An 11,882-nucleotide genomic window follows, 5' to 3' on the forward strand; every position below is an offset into this window, starting at 1 on the left:
ATATTTTTAAAACCTTTATTAAATTTTAAAAATAAAAAGTATACTTTACCCTCTTACTATTATTCTCTTTAAAAGTAATATTAACTAACGCAGTGGTGTCGTTTATATATAATTGAGTAACCTTTTTCAGCTAAAAGTAGGGTCAAGCTTAGTAAGCCAATATTGAAACTACAACTAATCACTTATCAACTTGCTTCCTTCTAAATTCCAAGTCCATTGTGTATTATTGATTGTTTTATTTTAACTTACGACTTCATAAATAAAACAGGAAGCAACTTTATTTGACTTAGTCATACTCTTTTGTCGCGGAGCCAGCCTCCAATATGGTGCAGTCACTCTTGTTTTTATCAAAAGCAGATACTTAAAATATAAAAATATAAAATATATATTTAAAATTATTTAATTAATAATATATTCATTTATAAATGTATAATAATTAATTTTTAGTATATCTGTAATTCATTTTTTTATTTTGATTAGATTAATCTAGAGAGAAACGACCGGTTTTCCAAAATCAAAATATCCCCGAGTTTGTGATTTTTAAAGGATTCCTTCCAAGAACCAGCTTGCAATCTTGCATTGTTGGCCTTAATCAACAAAAAGAAAATGTGAACATATAAAAGTTGTGTATATAATAATATGGGTTGAAAACTTGAAATAATAATGCAAATCAATTATTTAGGACCCATTTGACTTCCGATTTGTCTTCTTCTTGCCATTAATTATTTCTAGAAATAAGGGGACTAATTCAATTTTTTGGAAAGTGTGCAAAATAATAATAATAATAAATCTTTATGTGAAGTGATTTTATTGTCTTGATTTAAAAGTAATTAATTTTTTTTTTTTTTACTTTACCAACATTTTTACATTAGAAAAGCTTATCCAAAATAAAATAAGGGATCAAAGTTACGCTCATCTATTTCCCCAAGAGACTGGAGAAATAAAATCCAAAGCCATCCGTATGAAATCTCAGTTGAATGCTTCTGATGATTGATGAACCTAAATCAATCACGGCCTTACTATTTAATTAACTTCTTTTTCTAATATGTTGTTAGAATATGCGAGAAAAATATAAAATTGGTGAGAATGTTTAAGAATAGCATAAAACTACTAGAAAAATATAAATATTTGAAGAAAAGCAAAAGATATGAAATATATTATTATGCTCAATAATTTAATAAATAAAATAAGCCTCAGATTGATACATGGATGCTCCTGAACAAAACTATTATTTATTTCAAAGTTAGGAATACAATAATAGCAAATGGAATGAATGATTGAATGAAACCATAAGCATCACCAACGCTGAAAGTTGAAATCAGCTTAAATCTCGAAATTGCAGCACAGGCATAACTAGGCCAACTATATATGAGGTGGGCAAGCAGCAAAAAAACCTATCTCATTCTTCAATTTTTTATTTTTACTTTTTAATTTTTTGCTTCATGCATATTTATCTGATATTTCTACTATATATTAGTCCAAATTAAATTAATAAAATATATAGCCATGTCTAGGATGCAAAAGGATGATTAATATAAAATGGGCTGGTTTTGTTACTTATACAGACATGATGAAACTAATATGGCGATTATTATGATTATTGGCTCACCAAATGCAAACACACCAACATTAGTTGTTGATGCACACGGGTGTGAGTTCTAATTTGAATTTATTATTATTAGAATAATTAGAGCCTTATCTTTAAGGTTTGCAAATTGGTTGCCGAAACTCTACACTTACTAAACATCTTGCTCCCTGTTTAAAAAAAGTTTGAACCTATTGCGTTTCGTGCGCTACAACTATAGTTCCACAATAATAAATAATTAATTTGCACGGGTTGGTTGCCCCTTTAACACTTATTACTTTCTGTTGTGACTAAAAAGGAAATGTGTATATTTGTATTTTGTAATGGTAAAACATCATATATAACAAAATTATATTATTTTTAGTTTTGTACTTTTACTGTCTGTAATTGGTATCAAAATTGTTTCTTGTAATTTAGGTTGGGAGTGTAGATGAAATAGAAATAATATGCTAATTTATACTTTTTATTTTCATATGTTAATTTAGACGTTTTTTTTGTATTCTTTTATATGAATTGGCGTGTGAGTATTAGAAAAATATGCTATGTATTATTTTTTATTTCTGAGAAATAAAGGTATATACTCATATTTTATTTCTCAATTTTTTAAAGTTGAACTACAAATTATTTACCATAATTACCAATAAATTATGAATAGTATAAAAAACTAATTTTTAATCAATCAATATTAGCTAATTTTTTTTATTATTATAAAATTATTTTTTTAACTCTCATTGGGGAGGAATTGAGGATCATAAACCTCAAACCTAGGTGTGGGCAATTAGGAGGCAATTCCTTTGCCAATCAAACCAGGCCTCCTATCCACTAAGCCTGAACATGATTATGATCATGTGTGTTATTGGTCCATCAAGTTTCATTTGCTTTAAATAAGCCCATGTCATTGCATTGCAAAACTAGCAAGGGTTTGGATGTTTGGTGTTGGTGGCCTGGTACTGATGCAATGCAATTCCAAATATATGATCCCAACTCAATGCAAGCCTAAACACATATTAACATTTGGGCTTTCAAGCCTTTATCTTCTCTTTAATCTTGGTGATTGCCAAGAACATGACCCTATAGAAAACAATTATCCCAAACATGATAGCAAGATCAACCCACTTATTGTGTCCCATTTCCACTTGCCATATATTTCTCAGTATCTCTTTATCACCAAGATAGGTGCCTCTGTCTCCACCTTGATCTCTAGCCAACGTTAATCCAAGAAACTCATTCTTGAACAGTCCTTGGAATGCATACTTATGAAAAGAAACAAAGTACATGGGATATTTCCAAAATGGTTTTGGAAGATCATTTGGCAGCCTATAGAACCCAGCAGTTAGGATCATCACTCCCACAATTCCACCACAGATTGTGATTCCCATGTTGGGGTTGGAGAAAACACTTGAAACAACCATCATGAGGCTTTCAACCCACATCACACATGCAAATAACACAAAAGAGAAATACATGAAGCGTTCAAGGCCTCTGTGGAGTCCAGAGAGGTAGTAGGCTATTACTCCCGGAATCAGTGACATTAATGCTATATGGAACAGGAGATAGTGTTTGGCCGATCACAAATGCAGAAACACCATAATGGCCATTCAATCTCTCACGCTGGTATACCTAAAAGAAACAGTCACCAATATTGTAGATAGGGTGTTATATATATATATATATATATATATATATATAGACATATAGTGTTTACATTATTGACAGGATGTTTGTGTTATGCTTACATTAATTGATTGAATTGAATTCTCTAGTATAACAGGTTCAATTTACATATTCTATCTAAAACATCCACCAATACATCCTAAACTAGGAATTAAACCAATTTTAAACTACATTGTTTGAGAGCAATTCTTTACCTTCATTTGCTCCACAAATGGGGGGAATCCACCAAGAAGGGTTATGAAAGTTAGGACTGATGCAACAAAAGAGACCAGAGATCCTCTAGCCTGCAATATACATGCATAATAAAAATAACTATTCATATATGCTGTGATGCTTCAAATGCCATGATTGCTTTGTTTTTGGTTTGTCTCCGTGTTCGTTACCTGAATTGATGCATCACTTGAAGTGACATCTAAGAAGATAGTGCCCAGACTTACAGCTGCTATGGTAAAGATTGCTATGCGTAACCAGTAATTGCTTACATCACGAAATAAGTGTAGCGAAGATCTTCTCAAAAGAATGTTGCACTGAGTTATAAACGAAGCTTGTCTTCTTTTCCTCTCCACAAAACCATATTCCTGAATTCATCAAAAAGTTAGTCCTTCATGTACATCGCTGCTCTTTGATCAAAGAATGTGTTAACTGCATACTTTTTCACATATTGTTGCTACTTCCTTCCGAACTTGCTTATTAATTTTACATGATGAATAAAACTTCACAAGGATCTTAACGGTATCTTCATTCTTCATTCCTATGTGGAAACAGTCTTCTTCGACCTAGAAAGAGTAAGATATATAAATTTGCAGTTGCCACAAATAATGCGCTCTAGTTAAGCATTGAAATCTTTAATTACTTTCTCACCATTTTGAAATCCTTGTTTATGATCCTCAAGAAATGGTCAGCAGGGTTGTGGAGAGGTGGACAAGGAAAGCCACGTGAAGCAAAAAACTATATTCAACCAAAATAGGGAATTTCTTTACATTAACAAAGACTAAAAAAAAAAAAACAAGATTTTCCTGATTGTCCTTTACAACATTATTCACCAAAATGCCTTGTCTCTACTTATGAAGTTACAACGATTTAGTTATTTACATTTTGCAATATAACTCTTGGAAAGTTACAATAATTTACACTGTAAGTTATAAATGTGGAGAGCATTGTGCTGCTATACATTTTTGAGAACTAAACAACGAACCTTTGTAGCTGCAGAAGTTGGGCCAAAATATACAGTCTCACCGCAAGAGAGAAGGCAAAGGTCTTGAAAGAGTTGAAAAAGCTGACTACTAGGTTGATGAATGGATGCAACAATGGTTCTTTTGATGCCATCTCTTGCCTTTAGACTTGCAATTCTAGTCATGACATAGTAGGAAGCAGCACTATCAAGTCCACTAGTTGGTTCATCAAGAAGGAGAAGACTTGGGCTGGTGAGAATCTGAATGCAAATGCTGAGTCTCCTCTTTTGTCCTTCACTGAGGCCTTTCGACAAACACCCTCCAATCATTGTGTTGGTGGCATCTTGCAGACCCATTTGGGTGATTGTAGAGATTGCTCTCTCTTCCTTCTCTCTCTTCGACATTGAGTTTGGAAATTGAAGCTGTGCTGAGTAGTTCACTGCTTCTCCAACTGTCAGTGTTGCTAATACGGCATCATCATGTGTTACGTATGCCTCATTTCAAAATATAAACAATTAGTTAATTAAGTAATTAATAGAATTGAAATTAAAGAGATTAAACTAGATTGAACCAAATTGGACCGCATTCTAGTGAATAAAATAAAACCCAACTAACTTGGGCTATAATATTGAACGTTGTTGGTGTGTTTTACTCACCGATGTTCCATAAGCGAGTGCTTCTTTCCGACCATTAATCAGAATCTTCCCTGTTTGCTTTGTGTTTGAACCCAATCTTCCTATGGTGTAAAAAATGTTGAGAATGCAATTGGTGTACTGATTTAGTTAAATTAGACCTCAAATTTTATAATTGTAATTCATATTAATTTTTTAGTTAATCTCCATTAATAATGTACTGATTTAGTATAACTACAAAAATTTGATTGTTGCTCTTAGAGTTACAATTTTCAAATTGAACTTGTCGGCTTTGTGAGGATGTTAGAAAGTCAATCAAACTTATAAGAGATCTAGTAGGTCTTAGTCATATGAAATCTAGACAAAAAATTTAAATCTTAACAAATTAACATACAGAATCAACAAGCTATTTATAGAAATCAATTCAGAAATTAACATGAGTTACTATTGAAAAAAGTAAAGACTCAGGAAACTGAAGTTTTTAGAGATAGAGTTCAAACATTAATAATATTTTTTTTAAAAAAACATTTTTATTTAACTTTTTAAATTTTAAATTTATTCTTCGATCTCTATATTTATCTTAAAAAAACATAATACTAAGACATAACTAAATTCAATATATTTTATATCAAATAATACAGAGAATAAATTTAGTCTCTATCTCTAAATTTTCATCTCCTAGTATTTTAGTCTTTCAGTCTCAGCCTTACTTCCAAACATAAATTTAAATACTAATATTGGTTATAAAAATTCTATCAGCTAATATATATATATAATTTGAATATATAGAATAAAAAAGTTATTTAGGTAATTAGGTGGAGCCCTAAGAAAAGGAATTACCAGCTAAGGCATCAAGAAGGGTGGACTTGCCGCAGCCAGAAGGACCCATAATAGCCAAGAGTTGGGCTGGCTTGGCATAGCCAGTTAGGCCCTTCAATATTGGTTTCCGACCATATGCATATTTCTTTCCACTTGGAACACTCACATGCAAATCCTTCCATGTCAAAAATATACCCTCCTCCTCAATGGTATTATTATTAGATTCAACAGCAATAGAACTAGGCTCATAATAGTCAGGGAAGGTCATGCTCACTTATAATATGCTCTTTCATTATTCTACGCTATTTATCATACACACACAATGCTCTGCTCATTTGGCTTCTTCTCCAAACTTGCTATATCCTATGAAAACCTCTTAGTGCTACGGAACAATCAAAGCACATATATATCATTATTTAACTTTAATATTGATCTTTTTAATCCTCGGAATCTTTTATCTTATATCATCAAGGACAAGCAGCACTAATGAGGGTAAACCAACCTTTGACTACAGAAAATGTTATGGATTTGATTTTATATATATATCATAATAAAAATTAGAGTTTAAAAAAGCAATTCTATAATAAAAAATTTGACTAAAATTAATTAACTAAAAATTAATTTTCTGTACTTATTCTTAACAACATTATCAAAATTAAAATAATACTTTATAGAACAAAAAATTTTAAATATAAATACGGAATATAGGGTTAGTACGATTTTGTAAGTCGAAAATATAAAGGATAATTACGGTGCGGACGAGTGAGCTGACCACCCAAGTTGGTTAGGATTAATGTTTTGTTAATGATGATAATTATGGTGTTGGCCTTTTTTGTTCATGCACAATTTGCTCCTTTGACATACACATTTTTTACTTGGACCATTATTTTTGTGGATGCTAGTTGTGGATATAATTCAAATTTTTTGTTTTGCCAAAATAACAAAAAAAAAAACTCATGTTCTTTATTACCAAAAAGAAAAATACTTTTTATTATTTTGTAGAATTTTGACATAGCAATGCTTAATTTATGAAAGATGTTTTAATTTTAAATTTGATTTCTGAAGAATGAAGATGTTTAAAAAATCTAATAGTCCTATAATCATGTTATGTTTAAATAATAACAATAAATGCAGTTCATGATAAATATAATAATATTAATAATTTAACCTATAATAAAAGTTTAGGTTGATTTAGACATAGTTTAGTAAACTTTTTATTTTTTAAAAATAATAATATCTATATTTGATAACTCATATTAAAAATAGGTTTCAATAAGTACAAGTAATAACAATTACGTTTAGTAAAATAGTTTTTAAAATTTAAAAATATTATAATAAATATAAATATAAGAGTTAAATTTGTGAATATTTTAGATTTATTAAAATGCAAGAATAAAAATGTAATAATTTAAAAGCCTTTAATTGAATAAATGAGTTGTTTTTTGTAGCAAAGAAAAAAATTAATATGTTAGGATTTAGAATATAGATTTTAAATTTTAGAATTTATAATTTAGGATATAAGATTTATGCCAAAACTTATGTAAATAAAGATTTGGGAAAAAGACAAATAGGTCCCTGACTTTTCAAATTTTTGACAAATACATCCTTGACAAAATTTAAATACAAAAAAGTCCCTGACTTTAATAAACGGAGGACAATTTAGTCCTTCCGTCTATTTGCTTCTCATACACCTAACGGAATTGGCTGACGTGGCTGAAATGGTGTCCAGGTGTCCGTTACGGTGCCACGTTGGAAGGGGAAAAAAGTTCGAAGGACAAATAAGTCCTTGACGTCATTTTACAAATAAAGTTCGAAGGACAAATAGGTCTTTGAGAATTTTTTTTCAAAATTAATAAACTCATTTCCTAAATTCTCTCATCTATCTCTCTCCATTTTTATATTTCTCTCTACTATTTTTACTCTATATATAATTATATTTTATATTAGTAATTTGACAAATCAAAATATGTCATTCCATATTTTTTTACAATCAAAATATTTTAAATGTAAAATTATACACATTAAATTATTTTAAATTTTAGATAACGAATGTTAAAATTAATTACTAATAAAAAATTAGACTTTTTCATATAAAAATAATAATTAAAAATCTTATTATTTAATTTTTTATCTGCAGATATCTTAGTCTTCTTAGTCAGAAACTTTTGTCAACTTACGACTTTTTTGTAAAAGTAATTTGATTTTATAAATCTTTTGTGTCATGCATAATTTATACTGTTAGAACAAAGTGAACTATAATTTTAAAAAAATATTCTCGTAATGTTATTATGCATAAAAATACTAGTTCTAATATAATACACAAATGCACTAATGCTAACTTAATACATGAATGATGCACAAATGAACTAATGCTAACTTGATGCATAAATGAACTGATGCTAACTAATGCCACTGGTATGATGAAAACTGAACTAATGCAATTTAACAAATTCTAATATAATACACAAATGCACTAAAACTAAACTAATGCAATTTAAGAAAAAGAGTAGAAACATAACAAGCCCAATTTCTACAATTTTAATACAAATAATTTAAATTGTAGAATAAAACAAGTTAACTAAATTTCAAAATACAAGCATAATTTTATCAGAAATTATTTTTAATATGGAAAGAAAATTGGTGTTTTGGTTGAATATTGACATTTGAAGTGTATTACAGTATTGTGGAAATTATTCAACACGCCCCCACGTGTTGGCTAAGATGCTGCCACGTGTTCGACACGCCCCCACGTGTTGGCCAGAATGACGCCATGTGTTGCACCACGCCCCCACGTGTTGACTTCCCACAAAAAAATTCACCCATCTATAATTACACCACATTCTCCCATTTTCAACAAAAACACCAATATTTTTTCCATACAAAAAAAAAATTAGCCTAATTTTATAAACTAAATTCTCATAATAGAAGCATAATAGAAGTATAATGAAAAAAAATTCTCAAGGACCTATTTGTCCTTCAAACTTTATTTGTAAAATGACGTCAAGGACTTATTTGTCCTTCGAACTTTTTTCCCTTCCAACGTAGCACCGTAACGAACACCTGTACATCGTTTCAGCCACGTCAGCCAGTTCCGTTAGGTGTATGAGAGTCAAATAGACGGAAGAACTAAATTGTCCTCTGTTTGTTAAAGTCAGGGACTTTTTTGTATTTAAATTTTGTCAGGGATGTATTTGTCAAAAGTTTGAAAAGTCAGGGACCTATCTGTCTTTTTCCCTAAAGATTTTTAGTAAAAAACGAGGGCTAAGTTATTATTTATTGAATGCGCTTTTATTCGATTGAAACTATATTTAATCCCAAAATTTACGTAAGAGGTCAGTTCCTGACCAAAATAAGATGTTATAAGTCTCAAAATACACTCATCTCTCTCTAAAAGTTGTATCTTATACCAAAATTCATGTAAATAAGAATTTTTGGTCAAAACGAGGACTAAAATATCATTTATCATGTGCCCCTCATTCCATTAAAACTATATTTAACTTCAAATTTTGGTACCTAAATGTGTTGAATTAGATTTTTAGTAATTTTCTAAAAGAAAGCATGGAAGACTATCTTGCTGTCAGAAATTTTTGTGGTTGACTGTGATAAATTGGTTTAGTAATAACGATTTTATAATAGAAAAAAATATTACACCAATATTTTAATCATTTAACTGGATTTATTATTTCAATAACGAACAACTATACAATTTACTCTTCACAATTTCTTCTTTTTTATTATTTTTTTCTCTTCAACATCCAACTTCTTTTTAAGATCTTAATTAATTGATTTTAAAACCCTAAACATCCATAAAAACTTCTTTTCTATTATTTTAATAGCATAAGACTATAAATTTAAAAAACTTAAAAATGGTGTCATAAAATATAAAATTTTAATAGGTAATAAATTGACTATATTGTATTAACTTTAAAAATGAATATGATACTAATAAATAAAATTGTCATAAATAAATTTTAACAAAGTCAAATCTTTATAATTATTGCTATCAATGAGAAATTATTCTACTTTAAAGATAAATATTATTTTTTTCATAGTATTTTCTATCTCGGTAAGTTGATATTAATTCACCATTAATTAAAGCTCCATTCATTAAGAGTATGTCATTAGTCAATCAGATACTACATACACAACACGAGATTCAAATTCCTAATATTCACTTAAATGAACAAACTCAACTAATTTAAATTAATTAAGACAAATACTAATTATTTTTAATTTTAAAAATTATTTAAACTTTGATTTTAATTATAATTTTATAAAATATTTATAGTCATAATTATTATATATATTTTTGTTTAATTTTTTAATAAAAAATTTATATATTTTTATGTATGCTGCACAAAAAAACACACTAATACATCATAAAAATAAACTTATTTGCATAAAACCAAAAAAATCCAATGATCACACTTTTTCAAAAATAAACAATTATATTGCTTATACCAAAAAAAAGAAACACTAGATCTCAAAAATAAGGATGCCATCATCTTAATTACTCGGACAACATAGAATATAAATTTTTCATGCTAAAAGAAGGATAATTTACATATATCCCCAAAAGTCCGACAATTTAATCAACATCATTAATCATACGTTAATTTAATATATTTAATTTAAATTTGTGTCAGCACAACTTGTATTTTTTGCGCTCCCAGTTTTAAACCTGCAACAATGCCTGTGTAGACAAAATAAAACGCGTTGTAAAAAAAATTATTTCAAGTCTTTTTTTTTGTCTTGGGCTAAGCCCAAAAACCCTACCCAAACCCCGACCCACCCGAATTTCACGTCTTTTCATCACATGCCTAAGAAAAAAGCCTTTAGCATGGTAGGATTAGCCCAAACTTTAACGCGACCCATGAGCCCATGACCAAAAAGTAACATTTTAACCCAATAAACAATGAAATATTTTAATTCAATGTTGTACTCTTGGTTGAGGCTCGTGTTGTTTGCCACTTTTTTTTTTTTGTCAGAAATTCAGAATGTCTACCTCTTAAAGAGTCACACTAAATTCTAACCTTAATAGTTGAAAAAGAATTTCTAGTGTAATAGGTGGGAGTGAATTATGTATGAAAAAAATAATGTTATACTCTGGTTTTTTCGTTAAAAGCATAGTTATTAAAATTGGATTGGACCGATCAATTCGATAGAAAAATCAGTAAATTAGTAATCTGATCGATTCAATTCGTATTTAAGATTGGATATGCAGTTGATTCGGTCAATGGTGGTCAAATTCGTTGATTCTGCTACTGTTGAAGGTTTGAAGCGGATATGTGGAACTCCTCGGTGGTTCGGCGACACACGAGTACATGGTGGACCCGCGCAGATCAACAACAATCCTAAATACGAACTGATCGGTTTTTAATGGATTTGACCATCGTTGACCGGATCAATTGCAAATCCAGTCCTAAACACTAACCGAATTAGGAAATTAAAAGTAGCGTGTTTTTCACTTTTTTGTGACTATGTGTTGATTCCTATGATGCACGGATACGGGACATGCCGACACAGAGACACGCATATATATAAAATATAAAATATTTTTTAGATAAATCGTAATGATATTTTGATATTTTATTGATATTAAAATATAAATTAAATTTTTTAATTATTTTTAATGTCTTATTTTAATTATATCAAGTATTTAAAATATTTGTTTGTTTTAATAAATAATAATATATACTATATCTAAATTTATTTTAAGAATATATGTTAAGAATAACACTAGATACGCTGACACGTGATGATATTTAGATGTATTCAGGCGTGTCCGAAAAATAATTTTTTATTTTTTATTAAGACTCGATTGGATACAATATCGAACAAGTATCAATGAGTGTCGTGTCCGAAATGTGTCCGACACACAGACATGACAATTCAGCGAAGTGTCTATACTTTTTATAAACATTCACATTCCTTAGTAAGGAAAAAACTCTTGTTTTTTGCTTTTTATTTTTTATTTTGGAAGGGTTCAGGGCTGTGATC

General features: G+C 29.3%; 1 pseudogene; it reads right to left on the minus strand.

The window, feature by feature from the left end:
• Window positions 1-2,574: 2,574 nt before the first annotated feature.
• Window positions 2,575-5,249, minus strand: LOC112792228 (ABC transporter G family member 1-like; annotated as a pseudogene).
• Between the last annotated feature and the right edge of the window lie 6,633 nt (window positions 5,250-11,882).

The sequence above is a fragment of the Arachis hypogaea genome, chromosome 13, assembly GCF_003086295.3.
Source record: "Arachis hypogaea cultivar Tifrunner chromosome 13, arahy.Tifrunner.gnm2.J5K5, whole genome shotgun sequence".
In the NCBI taxonomy this organism is placed as follows: Eukaryota; Viridiplantae; Streptophyta; class Magnoliopsida; order Fabales; family Fabaceae; genus Arachis; species Arachis hypogaea.